Source organism: Pinus tabuliformis, chromosome 4_1 (genome assembly GCF_031772625.1).
Source record: "Pinus tabuliformis cultivar Carrire ecotype Pingquan chromosome 4_1, CPIR1, whole genome shotgun sequence".
Taxonomy (NCBI): domain Eukaryota; kingdom Viridiplantae; phylum Streptophyta; class Pinopsida; order Pinales; family Pinaceae; genus Pinus; species Pinus tabuliformis.
The window spans coordinates 993,286,207-993,312,510 of NC_142303.1; the positions used below are offsets into that span (position 1 = coordinate 993,286,207).

Sequence of the window (26,304 nt, forward strand, 5' to 3'; positions counted from 1 at the left end):
ATCTCATAATCCCCAAGATTTCTCAGAAATAATGGATATGTAATCCTTAGATGGTATTCAAAGTATTTCCAACAAATGATCAATTGGACAAGCAGCTTCAATTTTCGGGTGGTCACAAAATTTTTCAGAGTGACGACAAGTGACCAGGATCTGTGTATGGTAAAAACGAGAAGATCGAGAGCCTTGAAAAACAGTTGGCTTCTTTCAAGAGCCTAGCGGACCAGATGCAGCAATTCATGGACACATTCACAAGGGGCAAGTCGGGGTTGCAATCGGAGGCACATGGGTTTAATGAAGACCTTGAAGGCGAATCTAGCCATCATATTCACTTCCATGGAAATCACCAACATTCCCACCCTCGACCACCCAAGCTGGACATGTACAAATTTGATGGCTCTAATCCGGCAGTATGGGTAGCACAAATGGACCAATATTTCACTCTGAATGATATCGTAGATGATGAAACTAAACTATGTGTGGGAGGCCTTTACTTGGACCAAGAGAGATGGCAATGGTGGCAGTGGCATCAGAAATGCTATCCCGGGAAAATTACTTGGCAGGTGTTCTCAAAATCCATTTGTGACCGCTTTGACCGTGAATCTAATTTTTTGGGTCGTCTTACTAAGCTCCAACAGACAGGCACAATAAAAGACTACATTACAGCCTTTGAGACATTGGCCATCCGCACAGAAGGTCTGGGAGATGAATTCTACTTGGAATGTTTTATAAGTGGTCTCAAAGAAGCCATCCAAGCCCATGTCCGGATGCACCACCCACCCACATGGATGGATGCTTGCAAAAAGGCTATCGAAGTGGAACGTGCTTTAGTTGCCCAGTCGCCTCGTCCAAATTTCATAGCCAAGGGACGCCCCACCTAGGCTCAGGGCACTACCCAAACACTTAAGGTTCAAAAGGTGTCCCCCGCAGAAATGGCTGAAAGAAGAAAACAAGGATTGTGTTACTACTATGATGACAAATACTCCCCGGGGCATAAATGCAAGGAACCCAAATTCTTCCAAATTGATGTTACTGATCACAGCTCATCTGAGGAAGCCCCACCCCTTGAGGGACCAAAGGAGGAAGATGAGGACACCCAGCAGGACAATGAGCTCCCAACTACACCAGAAGAACCAGTTATCTCACTACATGCTTTGGCAGGCATTTCTGCGCCCCAAACTCTCAAAATCAAAGGTTTTATTAAACATCGCCCTGTAGTAGTATTGATTGATAGTGGCAGCACTCGTAACCTTATCCATCAGAGAGTCGCCAAAGCTGTTCATTATTTTGTCAAGGCAGTCTCTAATTTCCAAGTCCAGATTGTTGATGGGGGGGCAATGAAAGGTGAAGGCCACTGTGAAAATATCAAACTTCAGATGGGAGATTACCACCTAAAGACCCACATGTTTGCTGTCAACATGGGTGGTTGTGACATTGTCTTGGGTGCTGAATGGCTTCGCATACTAGGCCCAATCACAATGGATTTCTAGGAGTTATATATGAGTTTTAAGCAGAATGACCACATGCATACCCTCCGTGGACTCCAGGCAAGTGCTCCTTCTATCATCAGCTCGCATCGAATGGAAAAGTTGTTGAAAAAGGGCCATCATGGAGTTATCGCCCAATTTAATGCCATCCAGGCCATCGAGCCCACTACTCTTCATATTCATCTTGAGATGCAACAGGTCTTAAACCGCCACCAATAGGTCTTTGACAAACCTAAAGAGCTTCCACCCTCTAGAGGGGAACATGATCATAGCATCACTTTGGTCCCAGGGGCACAACCGCCGAATGTGTGCCCATATAGATATCCTTTCGCCCAAAAGAATGAAATTGAAAAAATCATCAAGGAACTCCTGGAAGCCAGTGTCATTCGTCCTAGCATCAATCCTTATTCATCACCATTGGTCATGGTGCTCAAGAAAGATGGGGAATGGCGCATGTGTCCAGACTTCAGGGCCCTCAATAAGCTTACAATCAAAGATAAATTCCCTATCCTGGTTGTTGATGATTTGTTGGATGAACTAAATGCTGCTCAATTCTTTACTAAGCTAGATCTTTGCTTGGGCTATCACCAAATACACATGAATGAAGTAAACATTCCCAAGACTGCTTTCCAAACTCATGAAGGCCATTATGAATTCTTGGTCATGCCATTTGGTCTTTGTAATGCCCCATCCACTTTTCAGAGCCTCATGAATCACCTGCTCAAACCATATCTCAGAAAATTTGTCCTCGTTTTCTTTGATGACATTCTCATCTACAGCCTCACCTGGGAAAAACATCTTCAGCATGTAGACCTGCTCTTGCAACTACTTCGAAAGCATAAATTATTTGTCAAACTGTCCAAGTGCTCTTTTGGCATGGAAGAAGTCAAGTATTTGGGCCACATTGTGGGTCGTGAAGGTGTCAGGGTGGATCCCAAAAAGATCCAGGCAATGCAGGATTGGCCCCAACCAAAGACCTTGAAGAGTTTGAGGGGATTCTTGGGTCTCACAGGCTACTATCGCAAATTTTTCCGCAATTATGGTCGCATTGCTAGACCCCTCACTAACCTTCTCAAGAAAAATTCATTCCTCTGGACTGATGAAGCACAACAAGCGTTTATGGCTCTCAAACAGGCCATGTGTTCCACTCCCATATTGGCACTACCCGACTTCACCAAATCTTTTGTGATTGAATGTGATGCTTCAGGCACTGGTATTGGGGTTGTCTTAATGCAGGAAGGTTGACCCTTGGCTTTCACCAGCCAACAACTAAGTGGGAAACATCTGGGACAATCTACCTATGAGAAGGAGATGATGGCCATCTTACATGCAGTAGACACCTGGTGACCATATTTATTGGGGCATTGTTTCCAAATCCACACAAACCATCAAAGCCTCAAATATTTTTTGGAGCAACATCTATCCTCGCCCCAGCAAAATAAATGGTTGGCCAAAATGTTGGGATATGATTATGAGATAATTTACAAGAAAGGGCGCGAAAATGTAGTAGCGGATGCTTTATCATGCCAATTTGAGGATGACAGCACCCTGCTATCAATCTCTCTTCCCATTCCAAATTGGATTGAAGAAGCCCGCAAGGAATGGTTTTCACATCCCTCTCTCTCCCAACTCATTAATAACTTGAGAGCAGATCCTAATTCCACAGTGGACTACTCTTAGAAGGATGAGATTCTTCGCTACAAGGATAGAGTAGTGATATCGCCAACATCCACCCTCAAAACGCGCATTTTGGCAAAGTTGCACTCATCTCCCACTACAGGCTTTCAGAAGACTTATGCTCGCACTCGTTATTCCTTCTTTTAGATAGGCATGAAAACTGACATTCTTACTTTTGTAGCTGAATGTGATGTGTGTCAATGCCACAAAGGAGAAATAGTCAAGCCCCCAGGCACCTTACAACCATTGCCCATCCCTGCCTCAATCTGGACGGATGTTTCTATGGATTTCATTACTGGTCTTCTAAAGTCAGGCAACAAGTCAGTCATCATGGTGGTTGTGGATAGACTTTCTAAATATGCTCATTTTTGTGCCCTACCCCACCCATTTACCCCCACTTTGGTGGCTCAAGCTTTCATGGACCAGATCTTCAAACTGCATGGCATGTCCACTTCCATTGTGTCTGATCGTGACCCAACCTTCAACAGTGACTTTTGGCAAGAACTTTTCAAGCTACAAGGCACCCAACTCCAACTAAGTACTTCCTATCATCCCCAAACTGATGGTCAAACTGAAGCAGTCAACAAATGTTTGGAGACCTACCTAAGGTGCTTCACTTCAGAAAAGCAACATCAATGGGTACAGTGGTTACCTCTAGCTGAATGGTCGTATAATACTAACTATCATGCCGCCACCAAGATGACTCCATATGAAGCAGTGTATGGTCAACTCCCACCTTCACCTACTTCTTATATCCCTGGATGCTCTAAGGTGCAAGCAGTGGATCAACTCCTACAGAACCATGCAACCATGCTAGCCCGTCTCAAAGATAATCTCCATCAAGCTCAGAATCGCATGAAGCAACAGGCAGACCAACATCGTTCAAAGTGCACATTTCAAGAAGGGGATCAGGTATTCTTGAGGCTGCAACCATACAAGCAAACATCACTCAAAGACAAGGGTTGTCAGAAATTAGCTCCAAAATTCTACGGACCTTATCAAATACTTCAGCGCATTGGAGAAGTAGCCTACAAGCTAGCCTTGCCACCAACTGCAAAAATCCATCCCGTCTTCCATGTATCATGCCTCAAGAAAGTGGTGGGGAACAATTGCAAAATTCAAACTAGTCTACCTGAATTGGATGAAGAAGGTTCACTCTGGCTCCAACCTGAACAGGTCCTCGACACACGAGAACGACATCTGCGCGGCTGCACGATCAAGGAAGTCCTCGTCAAGTGGAAAGACACCTCTCCAGAAGATGCGACATGGGAACCAGCCACTATTCTTCAGCAATTCCCGCAGCTTCAGCCTTGAGGACAAGGTTGTTTTTTATGGGGGAGGGCATGTTAGGGTCCAACCCTAACCCCTTTATTTATGTAATAGGGTCGAGTTATAGTTAGTTAAAGAGTCAATAAATCCTGTATTAATAATTGTAAGTGGTTGACCCGCAATTAAAGAAAGGGACCACAGTTAGTTGCAAACGGGCCATGGTATTAGATAGATGGTATTGAGAGAACCATGGTACTGACCCATAGTATTGCATGTATGAATCCTATATAAAGGATAGAGACTCCCCATTGAGGGGCATCGTGTCTTATTTGGTAATCGAGCTCTACTCTATTGGAGGTTGCCCCCTCGAAGACGCAAGTGAACATTGCTTTCATCTCAGAATAATAAAATACTTGTTGTTTTTTCTAATTTTGTTTTGTGTCCTGGGTTGTATTTCTTCGTATATTTGGTATTCTGGCATCTTCTCGCAGGTCAAGTGCATAACAAATCCCTACACAGGGTTTCCATTAGAGGGGGAAAGACACCAGGGCTCCACCATCGAGGGCCAATCAGGGGTGTGGACAGTTAGATGAGGAGACCTAGAGAGACCTCAAGAGGACAAAATTGTGCTTCACTTGTCAGGAGTCATGCGCACCAGGGCACGGATGTGCAGCAGGAAAGGCCCACTACATTGAGGTCTTCTCTGAAAGCGATGCAGAGGATTAGACCTATTTTGAGATGGGTGGAGATGACAACGCAACACCTCAGGAGGGACGACCACCACCACCAGGGGGAGTTTCCTTTGCACTTTCCGGAGGTGTCCTTCCAAACTGCGTGGACTACCCAAATTTTTGACCTTAAGGATCAGTGGCACTATTGAGGGGTAGTGTGTATCAGTTCTAGTGGACAGTGTGGCTACCCACAATTTCATTGATGCTCAGTTGGTTCAGAGGAGGGGCATCACAAATGAGGAGTTTGAGGGATTCTCAATTCTTGTGCGTGGGGACAAAGCCATGCAGTGCACTCACTATGTGCTATCCTTGACAGTGACCATGGGGAACTACTCCATGACAGATCATTTCTTTGTAGTAGACGTACTGAACACCAACGTGGTGTTGGGAATCCAGTGGCTCTATTCGCTTGGCAGAGTCACAACCGACTAGAGGAAGTTGGAGATGGAGTTTGTAGGGCTAGATGGCAAGTCAGTGTTGCTTCAGGGAATGCACTTATACCCACCACAGACTATTTCGGCCCACAGGATGGAGGCTAACTTGAGACATGGGGACATTGAGTGGGCTATGGAGTTGAGGATTTGAGAGGTTGGGGGAAGGCCCAAGCCACCACATCTGGAGATACAGGTTATTCTTGATAGGTATCTAGTTGTATTTTGGGACATATCACCGAGTCAACCACTTGACCGGGGGTTTGAGCACACTATCGAGCTGGAGCCAGGAGTGCATGTCGTCATCACCACTCCTTATCAACATCCCAAGGTATTGGGATGAGATAGAGAGGGCCATCCACGAGCTATTGGCACTTGGACATATCAAACCCAGCTCTAGTCCTTTTGCTTCATCGGTTGTGCTGGTGAAGAAGAAGGATGGGTCCTTATGTATGTGCATCGATTATCAGGCCCTCAACAAGAAGACACTGAAGAACTGCTACCCCATCCCACGTATAGATGAGTTGATGGATGAGTTGAGGGGAGCTAAGTTCTTTTCGAAGATTGATCTGCGGTCGGGGTACCATCAGATCCAGGTGAGGGACCAAGATGTCCCGAAGACAGCATTTCGGTGCCATTATGGGCACTTCAAGTTCTTGGTTATGCCCTTCGGGCTGACCAACGCACCAACTACCTTCCAGTCATGCATGAACCACGTGTTTTGTGGGCAGTTGAGGAAGTTCATGCTAGTGTTCTTTGATGACATATTGATTTATAGCTGGACTTGGGAGGAGCATTTGCAGCACCTTGAGATAGTACTGCACATTCTGGAGGAGCAGCAATTCTATGCTAAATTGTCCAAGTGCGAGTTTGGGCTGACTGAGATGCTTTACCTAGGGCACACCATTGGGGTGGACAATGTGAGTACATGAGGAGAAGATCAGGGCTATCCAGGATTCGCCAGAGCCCCGAAATGTGACAGAGCTAAGGGGTTTCGTAGGCATTTGCACTTATTACAGGAAGTTCATGAAGGGCTTCTCCCAATTAGCAGCACCCCTCACAGACTTGACGAAGAAAGGGGCTTTCGAGTGGACCACTACAGCGCAGGAGGCATTTGACTGCCTTAAGGAGGTCATGAGTAGTTGTTCGATGTTGGCACTTCCTGGCTTCACTCAACCTTTCGTGTTGGAGTGTGATGCATTAGGAATGGGTGTGGGGGTCGTGTTCATGCAAGGAGGGCACCCAATAGCTTTTGAGAGTCGAAAGCTACTGCACCATGAGCTACTGTACTCCATACATGATAAGGAGATGTTGACCATCATGCATGTGTTGGCCAAGTTCAGGCAGTATTTGGTGGGGAACAGGTTTAAAGTCAAGACAGATCACAACAACCTCAGGTTCTTCTTGGAGCAGAAACAGTTGCAGGAGAGGCAGCAAAAGTGGGTGAGCAAGCTCCAAGCATATGACTTTGACATTGAGTATGTCAAAGGGAAGCACAATGTAGTGGCTAATGCGTTGTCCAGGAGGCCAACCACTCTTTCTTTGATGAGCATTGCCTCGGATTGGAGGGCGCAGTTACTAGTGGAGTACTCCAAGGACCGGTTCGCGTGTGAGATCCTTGATGGGTTGGTGATAGATGACCGGTATCGAGTGATCAAGAGACTAGATCTACTTGGTACCCAACTCCCCACTGAGAGAGAAGATTCTATAAGTTGCCCACGATTCACCATTAGCAAGGCACCAAGGGTTCACGAAGACATACCAGGCCATTAGAGAGCGCTTTGCATGGAGGGGCCTCAAGGATGATGTTCTGAGGCATATCCGGGAGTGTGACACATGCCAGCGGAACAAGGGTGAGCAGACACACCCCGCACGCCTATTGCAGTTGCTTCCCATTTCAGAGGGGAAATGGGAGATCATATCGATGAATTTCATTACCGGGCTGCCTACAGTAGTGGTGGACCGCTTAACAAAGTATGCTCACTTCTTCGCCATCCCAGCCCAGTACTCGGCCTCACAAGTGGCCGAATTGTTCTTCAGGGAGGTGTTTTGGCTACATGGTCTCCCAAAGACCATTGTCAGTGACCGGGACAGTCGATTCATGGGTGGATTTTGGCAGGAGCTATTCCGGTTGGTGGGTACTGAGCTCACCCCGAGTACCAGTTACCACCCTCAAACAAACGGGCAGACGGAGATAGTTAACAAGTGGCTAGAGGGCTACTTGTGTAACTATGTGACAGGTCAGCAGAGAGCATGGATACAGTGGCTACACTTGGGTGAATACTACTACAACACTATGCACCAGATGTCCATAGGTATGTCACCATTCTGAGCTTTGTATGGTTACAATGCATTGTCTTTCGCTGACATTATGTTTGGAGACAGCAGGGCCCCAAGGGCAAAGGACTGGATACAGGAGAGCCAAGATATCTTGAGGGCTCTAAAAGACAACATGCGGATGGCCCAAAACTAGCAGAAGCTTTATGCAGATAGGGGAAAGGTTGAGAGGCATTTCAGAGTAGGGGCCTTGGTATTCTTGAGGCTCCAACCATACCGGCAATCTACACTCAAACAAAAGGGAATCAAGAAGCTCAAACCCCGCTTCTATGGACCATATCGTGTCACTCGGAGGGTGGGGGAGGTAGCATATGATGTAATGTTCCAAACTTAAACAAACAGTGATATACAAAAGAAAATTCGATTTATGCACAGAAAAATTAAACGATCAGCAAATACTCAATACACAACAGAAATGAGAACCAGTTGAGCCATTTTATTTATGGAATGGAGCAAGTACAATAGTGTGGAAAATGCACCTGGGCTTGCCTCAAGGGCAAGCTTGACAGAACCCAGGTGTCAAACAATAATCCAAATGCTAGAAAGCCACTGCTCCTCTAATGCTCTACGTTGTCTCCTAGTAACTACAATTGTTGGCTGTAAAGGAGATGCAAGGAAGTTCGTCTCTGGTGCTCAGATAATGATGAAACTTCAGCCACAAGCTCCTTGGCCAAAACCCACAAAAACCCAGAAAGGGTTTGGCCTGAATCCAACCTCCCAAATTTGACCTCCTCTATGGCCTACACCCTCCAAACAGCTCCAGAAATATGGCCTACAAGGAATGGCCACAAAGTCCTCCTCCAAGCTCTCAAAAGGGAGCAAACACCACTCCAAATAACTCCTCCAACCTCCACGACAAATCTCATCCTCAAGGGATGATACTCTACCCACCAAAATGAGCTCCCAAACACTGCCTCTGTGCTGGCCCAGGTAGTGTGAAAGACACACTGTCAAACCAGAAGCTTAATCAGCTCCCAAACTCTACCAAATGCTGACAATCCTCCCTAGCCTCCTCGTCAGAAAATCCCACATCAAAACTCCACTGCTAAGCACCACCAACAACTCAGCCTCCTCTCCCACTTGCGTCCTCCAGTAATACGCACCACCTGGAAGGAAATGCTACTGCTGGAAATCACAATTTGATCCTCCTAAAGAAATGAAGAAAACCTTCCTAGGGTGGCACTCGAAGTCCCCCGAAGAAAGGGTGAGCTCTTCGCCTGAAGAACTCGAGCTAAACATCCAGTGACTCGGCTAAGCAGCTCGAGCAACCAAAGAGAAATCGATGTACTCTCATGAAATAATGAGAAGAGGAGAGTTGTCCTATATAGTTTTCGTGGAGCACTTTTCCCTCCATTTCGTCCTCCATTGTGGGCCCTCACTTAACCAACACCATGCAAAAGTTGTCCCCCTCCATGCAAATCGAACTAGGGAGTGCGTAATTCCCTAATGAGGGTGGCCCCCATGTGTAACTTAACTACAAAAAAAAACATCTTCTCATAGTCTAATCTCCTAATAAAATTGAATGGGGTCCACTAACTCCAAAATTGGCCCCATAATACAAAAATTAATCTTGTTCCAAAATGATTTAGGAAGCGACATGGCATATGAGCTAGAGCTAGCCCTGAGGAGTTGGGTGCACAACATCTTTCATGTGTTGATGAATTTAGACCTCTGTGATCCATAATATTGTAAGATAATCTTCGGCAAAATCACATAACCAATCTTTTGTCGACGCGTTTCGAACCAACCAGTGTGGTTCATCGTCAGGACAAGTTGAAGAACCAATCCAGCTTAGCGTGATTAAATAGAGCGTGCAGAGACTCCAACAGTTAAAATGCTAACGGCTAATTTGACCTAGTGACCTTGGTCAAACTACTAAAAAAGGCAATTAATATTCTCGAAAAAGCTAAAATTAGGTAATTAAAGGAGTCCATTTGGTAAATTTAAAATGATTAGGTGTATTATTCTTATTATCCCAAATATTAAGAGACGTACATATTTTAATTAAGATGGTCATTATATCCCATAATATATATTAATTAATCCATATTTAATTATTATTTCATGTGTCTTGCCTAAAAAAGGCACTGGGACAGCAGGTTACAACAGCTACAGAGCTACCCCCTATGGATGATGAGCGGCATTTGGTGTTGGAACTAGAGGCCATTTTGGATACCATGGAGAGGCATCTGCGTAACAAGGTCATCAGGGAGTTTTTGATTCAATGGAGGAATCTACCAAATGAGGATGCCACGTAGGAGGGGGAGCAGATACTACAACATCCTTCATTGTAGTTGCTTCACGACAAGCAACGTTTTGGCAGGGTGGACTGTGATATTCCTACTTAGTATTTTACTAAGTAAATATCAATTTTGCTCAATTTTGGTTTATTACATGGTTACACTTAGGGGAAGTGGGCTTAGAGGAACCACATTTGATTTTTGGCATAGGAGGCACTCCAACGTTATAGTTAGAGGAAAGATTGCGGCCTTGGTGGAGCGTGTGGGGCACCACAAGGGAATTTCAACCAACATGGAGAGTACACTCTCAATGGAGAGGAATTGGTGTGAGGAATTCGATGTGGGCCCACATGGGCAATCTTAGAGGCAGCATGACAAAAGGAAGAAGGGACTCTCATTTTGGTCATTCATATATCATTTCAGTCTGCATGTGTTGTTCAGCACACGGGTGTTTCCAAGCGGAGATCCTAGCCCTTGCTTCGTGAACTTCGAGTGCCAACCCAAGGAGGGAATTCTACTTAGTCCCAAATCATACTAGCAGTAGTGAGGTCCTACTATAGCAGAGGGGAAGCTATAGCAGAGTAGGGATTGTGAAGTATTAGGTAGAGTCACTCCGGTAGGTTGAGGAGTGAGAGGAGCTTGAGGTGGAAACTTGGAGGGAAGGCTTGGGGAGCCTTCTAACAGGGATTGCAGGCATTTTTGAGGCATTTAGCAGCAGATTCTACAGGTGGGTCGATTTGCCCAGTAGCAAAGCCACTCAAGCCAAAGAGGGTCGAATTTCCGGGGTCAAGCTTTGGCCAAACCCTTCGTGGGTTATTCTAGGTTTATTGAGGAGAGGTTAGGATTAATTTCCCAGAATTTTCTAAGTAGTGGAGAGGGCCCTAGCAGCAGATCCTTTCAGGCAGCAGCACATTTCTGCAATGTTCCACCAAGTTTCCGAGATGAGGGGGTGCAGGCACAGGGATACGCAGGAGCGGCCTATGCAAAAGATCCCCACCATTTTTTAGGAAAGGTGGGGAGATGTTGGGTTCTTAAAAACTTATAAATATAAAATTATGAATATATATCATTGAAATTCTAATATTTATAACGTAATTGTCTTTATCATTATATAATATATAACACTTACATAATGAAGGATAAATTATAAATCGATGAATCATATAACTGAAACAAATTTAAAACGAATCATACATGTAAGTTTGTAATTGTACATTGTAACTACTAACAATATACAATGAAAATAAATGTTCAAAATTTTAAAGTTTAAACAATATTGATGTTTCAACTATGAACAATGAATATTGAATATTGAAATTAAAGTCAAGTCTGATACATCAAGAGTCAAGACTCAAGTCTAAAATATCATGATTCATATATCAAGATTCAAAATAAACTGAAGCCTGAAACAGAAAAGCAAATAAGTTAATAACATAAGAACATATCAAAAGATAATAATTGCTCAAGATAATGCCCCGCTAGTCTTTACACCCAGCTATTGCATGAATAAATCAGGATCAACCATGTCACCATCTGAATCAGAATCATTTGCATTCTCAAACATGCTAAGTGGCACACCAACCAACCCCATTTGTGTCTCATCAATTCTCTCTTCCATATCTACCTGTGCATCATCCTCTGGATCAACATCCCATCATGTTGTTGGTCCCTTCAAATACTCAAGTGTCTTCCGATGCTCAAGACGTAGGGCACTGTGCACAGCGACTAACTTCTCAGCACTTTTAGAGGTAAGCTTGTTCCTCTTGATAGAGTGGATGAATCTATATATGGACCAATTCCTTTCTGTTGCAGAGGAACTAGCAATCTAAGACAACAAACACATAGCTAGATGTTTGAGCTCTAGAGCACCATCCCCATGCATCCTCCACCAATCAATCGGGTCATATTGGGCTAGATCTATGCGATCTGCCCGAGCACCACGTGTGTTGAAGTGGCCACTAAGAGATGCAAACTGAACTAGCTGTCTTCGAAATTTTTCTCCCTCCTCCTCATTGTACATTTTTGCAATTGCATCTAAGAAGTCACTCTTTACCTCAGGGTCATCAACAGGAGGCACTCTCCGAGACCTTTCAACATACCATTTTGGGTTTAATGCATACGCTGCAATGTGCAAAGGTGTATTCATGTGATCCCATGTATGCTGAATGATGGGTCGAATCTGGGATGTATAGAACTCTAATGAGGGTTCCCTCTGCTGAATGGTCGCCTTCACATGACCCAACATGCTATCAAAGGTCTCATAGATTTCTCCAAGACTAGGAGCATCTAAATCAGTGTAACGAATGACCTCCACAATAGGGCCCAAGAATGCCACCAAATAAGAACAATCTTCCCACCAATCATTGTCCAACACATGAAGCCCGACATTCTTCCCTGCGTCTGTCTTTCATTCTGACCACCTTCCCCACTCTGAACTCACAACTAAGGATTGTAGAGGTGTGTGTACCTCTAGCATCCTCTCCAATAAGAGAAAATAGCGAGCATATCCAATATCGGTGGGCTTGAGGAATTCCTTCCTCGTGTGAGCCATGTACATGGCCAAGGAGGTGTGGTGGTTGCGGATAAACATCTACACATCTCTAGCAGCTGTCACCAAGTCTGATATCCACTGAATTTTGTTAATGTCCTTCAGTGCATTATTGAGTGCATGCACACAACAAGGAGTCCAAAAAATATGTTGATACCTACTTTGAATCAATAACCCAACTGATCTACAAATTGTTGTTGCATCTATCACAACCTACACCACACTATCAGCCCCAACATCCTCTATAGCTTCTCGAAGAAGCTCAAATTGGAAAGATGCATCCTTGCGCTTTCCAGAATAGTCAACAGCTTTAAGAAAGAATGGACCTTCTGCAGATGTCACTATGATGTTGATTAGTGGGCGTTTTCGGATGTCAGTCCATCCATCCATAACAATAGAGCAACCAAACCTCAACCATGTTTGTCTCATTCTCTCTTTTTGCACATTAATTTTGGACACTTGTCTATCTAAAATTGTTGTTCTTAGCTTATGTTCTCCAGGTGGTACATATGAAGGCCCTATTCTTGCAATTGCTTGGACCATTTCCTTGTAAAAAGGAGAACGAACAACATGGAAAGGAATTCCATTGGCAAAAATAAATTTTCCAATTGCATCATCTATGTCAATTGGATCTAAAACATTGTACATCCCAAACACTGTAGCACCCATTGCACAAGAACGAGATGCACCAGTAGAACCCTTTGCCATTTTTGATGAAGCACTGAATGGAGGCATATTTGTGCATGGATCAATATTTTTGCTAGAAAACAGTCCTTTTCCAGTGGATGCCCTTTCTAGCCTCCAAAGTTGCTCTCTTTGAGTTGGATTCAGGTTCTTTGAGGGACACATATTGACTCCTTTACCTATAATAGCCAAAATATGTTGCTTCACCCTGGTATAGTTGCGAACAAAGTGATGCCCACAAATATTGCAGACCCAATCACGTGAGCCACCACCAAATTTTGGATTTTTTTCCGAAAGTTGGGTTACATAGATTAGAAGCGGTTTTAGAGGATTAAATGTCCCCTTTGCAAATTTTGCCAGATCTCTTGGTGGGCCTTCAGAATCTACACCATGCAAAGGCCTATTCTGATTTCCTTCCCTCATATGACTGCTTTCAATTTCTTCTTGTGCATCATGTGACTCCTACCATTGTAGTTGTTTTCACTATTCCCATTGTTCCCAAAATAACACTAACTCATAGTTGTAACCTATGCCACACGATTCAGGTTCGAATTTGAGTTCGGCAACAATTAAATTCGATTCGAATTCGAATTTTCCGATGAGGTTCGACATTAAATTCAACTATACATATTTTTCAACATATATAAACATGTATATGACATAAAATAATAAAAAATCAAAATCAATCAATAAAGCTATATGAGTAAGAATTCTTATTAGTAAACATACATGAATAACTTAATCATAATAGCATCTAATTATCAATGACATTAGTTAAATCAAAATGTAAACATACACTATAGTAGTTTTCAAATACAAAAAGGAATGGCATAATTTTCAATCTCCAAAATTTAAAAGAAAAGAACATGTATAATGTCAAATACTTACAATCTCTGAAAAAATGACACAATTAAAAACATAATCAGAATTTCAAAATACAAATTACAATAGAACTATATTGCAAAATCATGGAGAAATCATGACCACAATTCACTTCACGCTCCGAGCAGTGGGGACAAGCAACATCTAGAAATTTAATTCATGAAATTGTAGAGAATACAACACACAGTCACAGCACTGAGCACAATAGGGCGAGTACACTCAAACTGAAGTTGGCTTGTGAAAATCTATCGACAACCATGGTAATAAAGCTAAACCAGTCGCCAACGCAGGAAACTAATTGGAGGGAAGTGGAACAAAAGGAAACGATGCGGTGCCCATGGTTCTTCTCATAAACCTTAAAACAACTAACAAAAATTGCCTGTACTTTAACCTCAAACGCTAATTCTTTTTTTTTTATAAAATTTAGCTTCAGGTTCGTCTTTAGGTTCGCCTTCAGGTTCAAATTTGTTGAGGTTCGACGAACCTAAACGAATTTGAAATTTTTTTTGGGTTCACCAAATTTCGAACCTCGAGGTTCAAATTCGGCAAACCTTGTGACATAGGTTGTAACTTTGTAGGCTGCAACAAGGGTTTTAACTTTTAACTTTTCAATTTTGAAATTTGATTCTTGAATTGATTTTAAAAAAAAAATCAAAACAATAAAAATTAAAATTAAAAAATTTAGTGAAAAATTACATTGAAAATTACAGTGAACAATTCAAAATTTACAGCGAAAAAATGCATATGCGGCTATAAAAAGTACAGTGAAAAATTAAAAATTAAAAATATTTACACAACAGTGAGCACTGTACAATGAACTTACTGTGGATGGGGCCGATGGGCTGGGTCGTCGATCAACTGAGTGCAGCAATGGACAAAGGTTCAGCGATTTTGTTTTAGGAGTGTCTGAGTGAGTGATGGACTGAGTAGTGAGAGTCAGCGATGGACTGAGCAATCGTCGATGGGCTGAGCGAGAGGACTGGTAGAGGTCGACCGAGTGTGGAGGTTGGTCGACACAGGTTTGAACTTCACTGTTCGATGGCGCGCTGCTTGGCGTCGGGCAATGGCAAGCTGCTTGGCATCAGGCGAGTCAACAGGCAGCGGCTCTTTGTTGATTTTTGGAAGCATCAAATGTGCTCTAAGCCTCAAAATTTGCAAGGTGGCTTAGACACATGTATTCCACAATACCCACAAATCATTTTGGGAAATTCCACCCGAAATCAGTTTTATTAAAATAATTAATTATTTTAAATGGGTGCCTAAGTCTAAACTTAGGAAATTAAAATACTTAAAGGGTATTAATCTAACTGTGGGTGAAACTTCTAGAAGAAGATGAGGATCAAGCCAAAATGATCTGAGTCATTGATTAAGATCTAATCTGGGTCGTTGATTCTCAGCAGAAGGATTATAAGAGGACGCTTGATGGGCATTTGGAAATCACATCGAGTGGGAGATCAGAAGATCAAATTTCTAAAGCACAACAGTTTCTGGGAGAGAAATTTGAAGTGATCTTTTGCAGTGAGGGGCAGGGATAGTTTCGGTTGGAGATTTCTCCTGATCCGGGAATACTCAGCAGAGAAGGCAAAGAGAGATCTAGCAGACGTAGCGCGGAGCCAGAAAGGCTGACACAGAGCCAGAAAGGCAGTGTAGAGCCAGACAAGCTGAAGCCCAGAAGGAATTTGTAAATTTGTTGGAGAATCGATTTTCAGAGCCAGAAGCCGGGGTGTGTAAGAGCGGGAGGGCAGAAGTCAAAATCTCAGAAGTAAATCAATCAGTCGGGAGGAGTGATGCAGAGCCTATGCAGTGATTGCGTAGAGACTGCCCAGAGGCAGCCAAGGGCTGGCCATTAAGTGGTTGAATCAGCCAGGATTTCCAGTGATAGTGTGAGGTAATCTCACTCATCTCTCTGTCAGTAATATTATCTGTACTAGATAGCCAGCGGGGCATCCAAAGATTGTATTCAAAAAAACTACTGCATAATAATAAAACCCTCAGTTGTTGCACCAGTTTTCCCGCATTGGGTTTTTCCAGGGACATTTGTCAAAAAATAACTGTGTAGATGGGTGTGATGTTTACTTCTCTCCTGTGTTGTATTTAGTTTCCGCAGTTTTATTTTGGTGTAGGCTGAAGTGCATGTATTTCAGTATTTGTCATAAAAACTGCAAGTAACTTGTGCAATTAATTTAAGTAGGTGAAATATAATCAGTTTGCTACAGTAAGAATCGGGTAACCGGTTTTTCACATGGTATCAGAGCACAAATCGTATGCAGAAGAGCTCAGAAGCAGAAAGGAAGAGGAGTTCGAAATTACTACAAAGGCAACAATTCAAAACCCCTGGAGTAGCGCAGTTCAAAGGCCCAGAAGGTCGAAGCTTTGAGGAGAAATCGATTTCTCTAAGTGATTCGACAAAGAAATTCGATCTCCAGATCGAAGCTTACCAGAGGCAGAAGGGAGCAGCATATTTTTCCTTGAAGGATCATGTAGTGTGTCACATCTCAGGAAAAGGGACTGCCAAGGAGATGTGGGAATCCTTGTCCACGCTATATCAGGGATCTTCCAAGCAGCGGAAGATGTACTTGAAGCAAAAGATGAGATTTACGCAGATGCAAAAGGGGGAACGCATTGATCCGTTCCTTGCAAAGCTTCAAGAGACCCGTGACGAGTTGGCAACTACGAGGTCAACATCTCAGCCTACCGAGATGGTGAGGTTGGCTCTAAATTCAGCTTTAGAAGAATGGCAAGTGTTTGTCCAAAGCACCCTGGGAAGAGAAAAATTACCAGACTGGGAAGGGATGTGGGTCGCTCTTCAACAGGAAGAGATGAGGAGAGACTTAGTCAAGTGTAAGCTTGACAGTAGCAGCAGCAGCAGTGGGACGAAGCCCAAGGAAGAGGATGAGAATGCAGCGCTCGCATCTAAGGGGCAGCAGGAACAGCGGAAGAAGAAGAAAGATATTTCGAAGATGAAATGCTTCCGATGTGGCGAACTTGATCATTATGCTACACAGTGTCCTCTCTAGAAGAAGGACAAGGACGAGAAGCATGATCCGAAGGCTGCATCCGCACAGATAGAGGAGGAGGAGTTTGCCATGATCACCCAGAGGTTGGGTGATATAAAACTATAATTCGAAAGAATTGTAGATGGGCAGGATCCTTGAGGAGTCCACCTCTTGGATCAATACCTTGCTACAGGAGCCTAGATAAAAAGTAACAGGATGGACCGGATCAGTTGATGTAGAGGAGTGTCGGAATGACAATTGTAGTGGTTAGGAGCGCCAGAGACTGAGCAGCGTAGAACTAGAGTTGGCAGCAGTGCAATTGGCACAGAGCAGAGGTCAGCAACAACATAGAGGCTTCAGAGGGTCAGCGTAAAGACTAGCAACAGTCAGAACTCCAACAACAGATGCATCATGTTGAACACCAGGTCAGTGATTTTGGATGCTTTTCCATTGTTGATGCAGTAGAGCAGCAGTTGGAGAAGGTTGCAATGTAGATGCAGCAGTTGGAGAAGGTTGCAGTGTAGATGCAATATTGGAAGTGGCAGTGCTAGCAACAGCACGGATGCAAAATTTGAGAGGGAGTTGCAGTACAGATGCAATGTTGGCAGTGGCAGTGTCAGCATCAGTACAGATGCAACATTTGCACAGTAGTTGATGGGCAGAGATACCAGAGATCAACAGCGCAGAGGGAGATGTTACAGAGAAGGGTGATGCTTCAACAAGTTGCATTACTAGAGCACATTCCTCACTAAGAGGGAGTGTTGATTTATGGTAGCATCGGATGTGCTCTAAGCCTCAAAATTTGCAGGGAGGCTTCGACACATGTATTCCATAATACCCAGAAATCGTTTTGGGAAATTCCACATGGAATCAGTATTATTAAAATAATTAATTATCTTTAATGGGTGCCTAAGTCTAAACTTACGAAATTAAAATAATTAAAGGGTGTTAATCTAACTGTGGGTGAAACTTCTAGAAGAAGACGAGGATCAAGCCAAAATGATTTGAGCCATTGATTAGGATCTAATATGGGTCGTTGGTTCTCAACAAAAGGATTATAATAGGAGGCTTGATGGGCATTCGGAAATCACATCGAGTGGGAGATCAGAAGATCAAATTTCTGAAGCACAACAGTTGTCGGGAGAGAAATTCGAAGTGATCTTTTGCAGTGAGGGGCAGGGATAGTTCCAGTTGGAGATTTCTCCTGATCCAGGAATACTCAACAAAGAAGGCAGAGAGAGATCCAACAGAGGCAGCGCAGCACCAGAGAGGTTGATGCAGGGCCACGCAGAGGCAGCGCAGAAGCCCAAAAGGAATTCGTAAATTTGCTGGAGAATCGATTTTCAGAGCCAGAAGTCGGGGTGTGAGATTGGGAGGGCAGAAGTCGAAGTCTCAAAAGCAAATCGATCAGTCGAGAGGAGTGACGCAAACCCCAGTGGCTGTGATGCAGGGCATACGCAGTGATTGCGTAGAATACCCAGAGGTAGCCAGGAGTTGGCCATTCAGTGGCTGGATCAGCCAGGATTTCCAGTGATAGTGTGAGGTAATCTCGCTCATCTCTCTGTCAATAACATTCTATGTACTGGATAGCCAGCAAGGCATCTAGAGATTGTATTCAGAAAAACTATTGCATAATAATAAAACCCTCAGTTGTTGCACCGGTTTTCCTGCATTGGGTTTTTCTGGGGACATTTGTCCAAGAATAACTGTGTAGATGTGTGTGATGTTTATTTCTCTCCTATGTTGTATTTAGTTTCCGCAGTTTTATTTTGGTGTAGGCTGCAGTGTATGTATTTCAGTGTTTGCAGTGGAAAATTGTAAATAACCTGTTCAATTAATTTAACAAGTTGGTGAAATATAATCAGTTTGCTGTAGTAGGAATCAGGTAACCGATTTTTCACATTCTTGGCGTCCAGCGAGTCAGTAGGCAACGATTCGATGGTGGGTTGCTTCACCGAGTCAGTAGGCAGCGGATCTTGGCATTGGGCGAGTCAGCAGGCAACAGTTCTTAGCGTCAGGTTGCTTCACTGAGTCAATGATGGTGGGCTGCTTGAGCCTTGGCATCGGGCAATGTATCTTAACTCTTGGCAATGGCGGGTTGCTTGGCGATGGCGGCAGCGTTCTGTTCAATGAAGGAGCAGACCATGAAAATCAGAAAATGAAATGTGAAATGAACATAACTTTAAACCCTTCCCGGTCAATAAATATTAAAAATTACAATTTTTTTGTTTCATAAAAAAAATTGTGAATTTTTTCTAGGGAAACAACCCCTAAAGGCCCCTTACGACCCCTTTCCCCGAGGAAACGACCCCTTCCAAGTTTCCTCACGTACACTTCTTTTTGGGAGCATGGGGAAATGACCCCCTGTCGTCCCCAAGTCCCTGGAACGCGAAGGAGCTAGGAAACTCGACCCCCAGGTGGGGGGACGCGACCCCGTGAAACACTGCATTTCTGGGCATATACAGCACAGTACTTGAGCAACATAGTAGTAGTTTGAAGTAGGGTGTCTCACTTGTCATTTTGGGCTTTGCTTGATTGCCTTGAACAAGCCCAGGTGCAGTCATTCCAACACCTTATTGTACACCCCTTTCACTAATAAAAAGTGTACAACAATGCAGTTTTTGGTGCCAATTTGTGGTCTGATTGTTTGTTACTGTTTCGTGGTGTTTTTGTCTATGTTCGCTTTGCATATTTACTGTTAATTTTCCTTAAGGATATTACAGTTGGTCAGCAAGAGGATATCTGAGGAAGCCCATGCGGGAGAGACTTCATCCCCATGGGGATTGGGTTGTATCTTTAGGAGTTTACCCTTGGAGTGCAGGAGGTGGACTACTCAGTATGGGCGGCTTCATGGGGTGTTGGACAGAGTCCTATATTATCAAGATGTTCTACTTATTGATAATATGCAGAGGGCTTCTAGTACATATACTTGGCTAGACAGTGAGCGAAGCAAGGGGTGCTTCACAGTGATCAGGATGGCTTGGGTTTTGGGTATCGAGGGATTCCTTCATGACTAGACAGTGCAAAGATAGGGGATGAATCAGTGGCACATTTGAGACCCTGGTATTTCCTGGTGGTGATAGTGGTGATTAGTAGTCAAAGGGGGCGCTTGTTCAGGCATTGCTTAAGGACAAGCAATTTTTGGCGGAGAGGACTGTGATATACCCAAATTTTGATTTTCCGCATTAGAGACGATTTTTGGAAGAAGAGGCAATTTCGGCATTGGGACTTAGGAGAAAAAAAGGAAATTGCAACTCTAGTGGAACGTGGGGCCCACAAGAGAGAAATTTGGTCCAAGAAGGGAACTCGCACTCTTGGAGGAGAGAGAAAAGAGGAAGGAGTGCGAATTAAGAGAGAGAAGGAGTGGGGGCCACTAAGGGAGAAAAGGAGGCCGACAATTATAAATAAGAAGAAGAGACATTCATTTGTATCTTTTGACAATCTAACTTTTGAACATAAGTTGAGTTGTTTAGCCAAGTCAACCGATGTTGTTTAGAACGAGGGATTCCCAAGCGGGAATTCCACCTATACCTTCGGTGAACTCCAAGTGTCACCCTAGGAGAGTAAAGAGAAGTCTATCTCAGGATTTCTAAAGTTGCTACATCGCAAATCATTTCCAGTTGGTGCGTATCAAAAGTTGTAGCGAATTGAGATCAACTATGGATTGCTAGAGTCCTGGAGGATTTGCAGGAGTTTTTCCCACACGTTGCCAGAGATTTTGTAGTGAATTTGTTGAGCTGTGAGTCAGGGATTTTGAGAATCCATTTCTGCCACTCTAAACATCGCACATGGGTTTTTGGCTTGGCCTGCGCAAGGGAAGAAGGGAGAAGAATTTGTGGAGAGATAAGGGTTGGAGATAGGAGGTATTTCTCAATGGAGAATTAGTTGGAGCTGGGAGAAATTTCTCGTGGTAGATTTGGGGCATAATTTAGTAATATCAAAACTGTGGGGCGTTTTCTGGCCAGATTGGGCAATTTGCACTTGTTGGGGGTCACTAGGGGTCGGTGGATTCAGCCCAAACCCTTTTTGGGTTTTTGTGGGTTTGGTGAGAGGAGGCTAGGATTAATTTTGCAAAATTTTGTTAGCACTTTCGAGGGAGGAATTCCTAGTTCCATCCAACAATCATAAGTAGAAATTGTTGGAGGAGGGCACAGTTCACCCTGGGACAATTTCCACCACTTGGGCTCATGAGATATTTTTTGGTCTTGTCGGGTATCTAGTGAGGAGGCCACCATAGAGTTTCACTTCATTTTGGGCACTCTTTAGAGCAGGCCTCCAATTTCCTTCCAACAACGGCGAGTAGTTCTTCATGGGCATGCGCAGTTCTTCCTGGGGGACCTTTCCAGCATTTGAGCATTGTAATCATTCATGGGTTCTTGCCATAGCTTGTTGTAGCAAGCCCAGATTCCTCTAATCTAATTTATTGTACTCATATTTATCAAAATTAATACAATGACTAAGATTTTTTGCTCATATTTCTGTGTTCAAATTTGTATGGTTGTGCATTTATGAATTTGTAGTTGTAGCTAGTTCATTGCTTCTATTATCTACAATATTTTTCCATTTGGAATATTACACATTGTTACTGTTGCACTCAATTTGTCAAAGTTCCAAACAAGCGGAAGTGCCAAATTTTTTCAACAAGATCAGGTCATCTATCAGTAGTCTGCATGACATTGTAAACCCATTCTGCAAGTTATGTAATGTAAATGATGCTAGTAAGACCTTGAGTGTATGTAACAACCTAAGTAAGCCTATTATTTTGGCGAAAAGTTTCATCCTAGGAGGTTTTTCGTCTCACTGACTCGTGTGTTTCTAAACACAGATGGTCGGCAGAGTTTTTCCCTCCAGCCTCACCCCAAAGCTAGGGTGGAATTCTTCGTCAAAGTCTTAGGTAAGTCCAGTGTTCTAGTAAAAGTCTAATGTAAAAGTCATTTGAGAATAATTTAAGCTAGTTCGCTAAATTATTTTATTATAAATCACTTGGTCTACTAGCTCATATTATGTTGCAGATGGGGTATGTCTCTTGAGGGTCTAAGTCAGATGTGTATTCCTCCTTTGAGGGTTGTAAACGTAAAAAAATTATGTATTAGAGGGTGGAAAAAATATTAAATCCTCTCGTGTAAATTAATTAATTTTTCTGGCAAAATTAAATTAAATCCTAAGGCAGAAAAATAACTAATTAGAGTCAAATTAAGTTGTCTTAAGAAAATTAATTCTTCAAGTGGAAAAAATCGTAGGTCTTAAAGGAATCAATTTTTAAAGGTCCTCCACCAAGGGAATATTTTATATTTCAAGAAAATTTGGACCCTTGGACCTTAGTGGTTAAGTCAAAGTCAATTTTTTTAGGAAATTAACTCAAAATAATTAATTTTGAGTTAATAAAAATGGAATTAAATGATAAATTCGAAAATTCCTCAAAAAAAAAAGAATAAATAAAAAAAAAAAAAAAAATCAAGAGTCAAAATTAAAAGATGATCAAATATTTTTCAATGGCCAAGATTATTTTGACAAGGATCAAAGAAACTAGCCATTATTTTTACACTTGGAGGATTAATCTATAAATTAAAGAGTCATTTGAGTCTCCAGCGCGAAGATCTCTGGCTAGAAAATTGTTGCTGAAGCATCTTTATAACGTTATTGTCCCACTGAGAATTATTTTTTTTATCATAATAAAGACTTTGGGGTGCAATTCAAGGTGTTCTTACTTATTAATTTGTGGTATGTGTTGACTACAGACATCTCTATGTTGTGTTGAATATTGGTAAGATCAGTTTTTTCATTAGATGGAGATAAAATCATGTTATTGATAGTTTTAGGCTAATCTTAGGTGGTTTGATTCCCCATGTGATTAACATATTATTTTTTAGATAAATACATAGTGTTTGCAAATACTTTAGTGCTTGACCTCCAAGTTCACAAACTTGGGCAGGAATGACTATTGCTTAGATCCCAAATATTTGTATGGTAGATTAAATCTTCGCTAAGGCTATAGTATACATTGGGGTTTCTAAAGTATTTTTAGTCATTCATCAAAGAAAAGCCATAAAAATTATTTTTCTCAAAATTTAAAATTTTCAAAACCCTTGTATATTTGTAGATCTTGTAAATAATTTTGTAAATCTAGTTTGTAAATTAATTTTTCTAACTTGAGTTTTGGGGTTTAAAATATTTTGTATATATTTGGGGTTTGGGTGTTTTATATTCATTTTTTGCAGGTTGGATCAAGAGATCAAGTTGAATAAGAGCTAGATCTAGGCCCTTGAGGGTAAGATCTAGTTTCTAAAAAAATTCGCAGGGCTATTCACTAAAAATTTTACAGCAAACTTCAGATTCGAAAGAGAAATAACTTTTTGAGACAAGGATTTCACTTTTCAAGCCTCCAAGGCCCGGATCCGGCTTCCTCTTGCCCTGCGTTAGCCTCTTAGGCCCCTGTGTCAGCCTTTTGGCCCCCACATCATCCCTTTTCGGCTGTTGAGCTTCCATTTGATATCTTTGGATGATATAATTCTTGAACGTTGGATTGAGTTGTTGCTCTACTAGGAACATTATTGTATCATAATAGAAAGACTTCGGGGTTCAGTTCACGGTGTTCTTCTTTTGCTATTGAGCTTCCATTTGATATCTTTGGATGATGAAATTCTTGAACGCTGGTATTAATTTGTTGCTATGATGGGAACATTATTTTATCATAATAAAAAGACTTTGGGGTTCAATTCACGTGTTGTTCTTCTGCTAATCTATGGTATGTGTTAGCTATGTGTGATCCTATATTGTGTTGAATATTGTTAAAATTGTTATTTCATTTGTCGATGATAAAAACATTCTATTGGTACATGCTATCTTAGGTGATCTGATTCACCATATGACCTAACAATTTTTCTTTAAGAAAATTATAGAGATTTATAGGTACGCTAGCCCTTGGGCTCCAAATTCACAAACTGTGGGGAAGAGCCAACTATGTTTGGGCTCTAAGATTTCATTGTGGTAATTGAATTTGCAGAAGGGTTTTGGCCAATATCTAATTTTTCGAAATTATTCATCCATTGTTATATATTCAAAATTATTTTCTCCAAAATTATTAATTTGTAAATATTGTGCATTTATAAATTATTTGTAAATTATTTTTCTAACCCATTTAATTTTGCAGCACTTGGGTATTTAGGGATTTTTATTTTTGTATATATATTTGATGTTTGGCATTCTTTTATTCATTTTGCAGATAATAGCTCAAGGGTTTGAAGTAGCTAATTTTTCTAGGCTATTCAACAAAGCAAGGAAGGTTGATCTAGGCCCTTGAGGGTAAGATCTAGTCTCCCCAACTGCCTCCAAGCTCAAAGTCTAGCTTAAGAGAGAAAGTTGTCCAACATTTGGCAGAGATTTTTGGGCATTTTTTGGAAATTGCAGGCTTTAGAAAAAAATTTAGGCCCTAAGGCCTAGTCATCCTCCTCCTCCAGCCTAGTCGTGAGGCCTAGGGGCCTCCTAGGGCCCTCATCTATCCTCCTTGGCTTGGCCGCAACCCCTTTAGGGCTTGTCATGCCTTCTAAGGCCCTCGGCCCCCTTCCTCAGCCTAGTCGCAAGCCTCTAGGGGCCTCGGCTTCCCTTTTCTCCCCTTGTCGTGGGCTTGGGGAGCCTTCTTTGTCCCTCGGCCCCCCTTCTAGCCCAAGTTGCAACCCTAAAAGGGCTTATCCCTCAGTCAATATCCCTTTTAGGGTCTCCTCTGGCCCAGCATCAGCCTATTGAGGCTTAACATCAGCCTTAGGGGGCTTCTCCTCCTTGGTTGTGGCCTTCTTTGGCTTTTTCTGCCCTTGTTCAGCCCTCTATTTTCCATTTCCAGGCTTTCATTTTCCTTTCCTAGCGCTGGTTTGGGGTTTCTTAGCCCTAGCCTATTTACTTAACCCTCATTCAGCCATTATTCAGTCATTGATTTAATATTTCATCTCTAACATTTGGTTTTGCAATAGTTTTAGAGCTAACTTGGTCCTTGCAGGTTCTCAAGTCCATTGGAAGCTTGTCTAGCCCTCTACAAGTCCATAAGGCCTCTTGGTTTGCTCTCTAACACTCTAGTTTCATCAATGTCCTCATTTCAAATTTCTGAATTATTTTATGACAGCAGTATATTTAAGGCCTAAACACTTTTTTAATAAGCCTAAATTCATTAATAATTCATCTAAAGCATTAAGAAATAAGGCTAGGTCAATTTAAGTGCATATAAGTGAATTTCTTGTGGACTGTTGAGTTAATTTTGTATCTGATATGTTTGCTACAGCCACATTAAAAACACTTACAACAGTAATAAAATTATATAACAGTGGCATAATAACTCATTGGTTGTCATATTGCATAATTATATTGTCACTTGCACTCATTGGGCTTCTATTTCTAAGCATATTTGATCATTATTTAAGGCTGAAATAATAATTTGAGGTCTGAAATTTACTGCATAAAGGTCTGATATATATATTTTTAGTGGTAGAAAAATTGTTGAAAGTCATCTAATTTCACTTAGCTCTTATTTCTTACATCTTGTGGATCTTGGATAACTGTTTAATTATGTAATTGGGTCATTTTCTTATTGTTGCAATCATGTGTCTCTTGGCTGATCCATACTGCATTTCTGCACCATTGGCATCTATTTGCACTCTTGCATTAACACACATAAGTGCTCTGATAGAATTGATAAGTGTTTAATGACACTGGCTAATTGCTCTAAGAATACATTGTGATTAATGCTCTTGTTTCATATTGCTGTCATTGTTAATGGATAAGTGGATACATTTGCTCTTGTGAATTTTATAATCTAATACTCTTAAAGTACTTAATCAAGTCTAATCATAATTGTGATAAGAAATCTAATTGTATCCATAATGTTGAAATTTCTAAGTCTAAACCGTTAGAAATTTTCCTGCACTATCTAGTTTATTTCACCTACTTGTTTAATTACTGAACAAGTTGTTTAACCATATAAATACTGAAATAAACACAATAAGTCTCAACCATCTACAAATCACCAACTAAAAGAAAT

At 42.0% G+C, this 26,304-nt stretch overlaps 1 protein-coding gene across 2 annotated transcripts in view; it reads right to left on the reverse strand.

Moving 5' to 3' along the window:
* The window catches only part of LOC149179483 (Tetrapyrrole (Corrin/Porphyrin) Methylase), a 159,892-nt gene that overhangs the window by 73,665 nt on the left and 59,923 nt on the right, over nt 1-26,304 (reverse strand). The window lies entirely within an intron of this gene.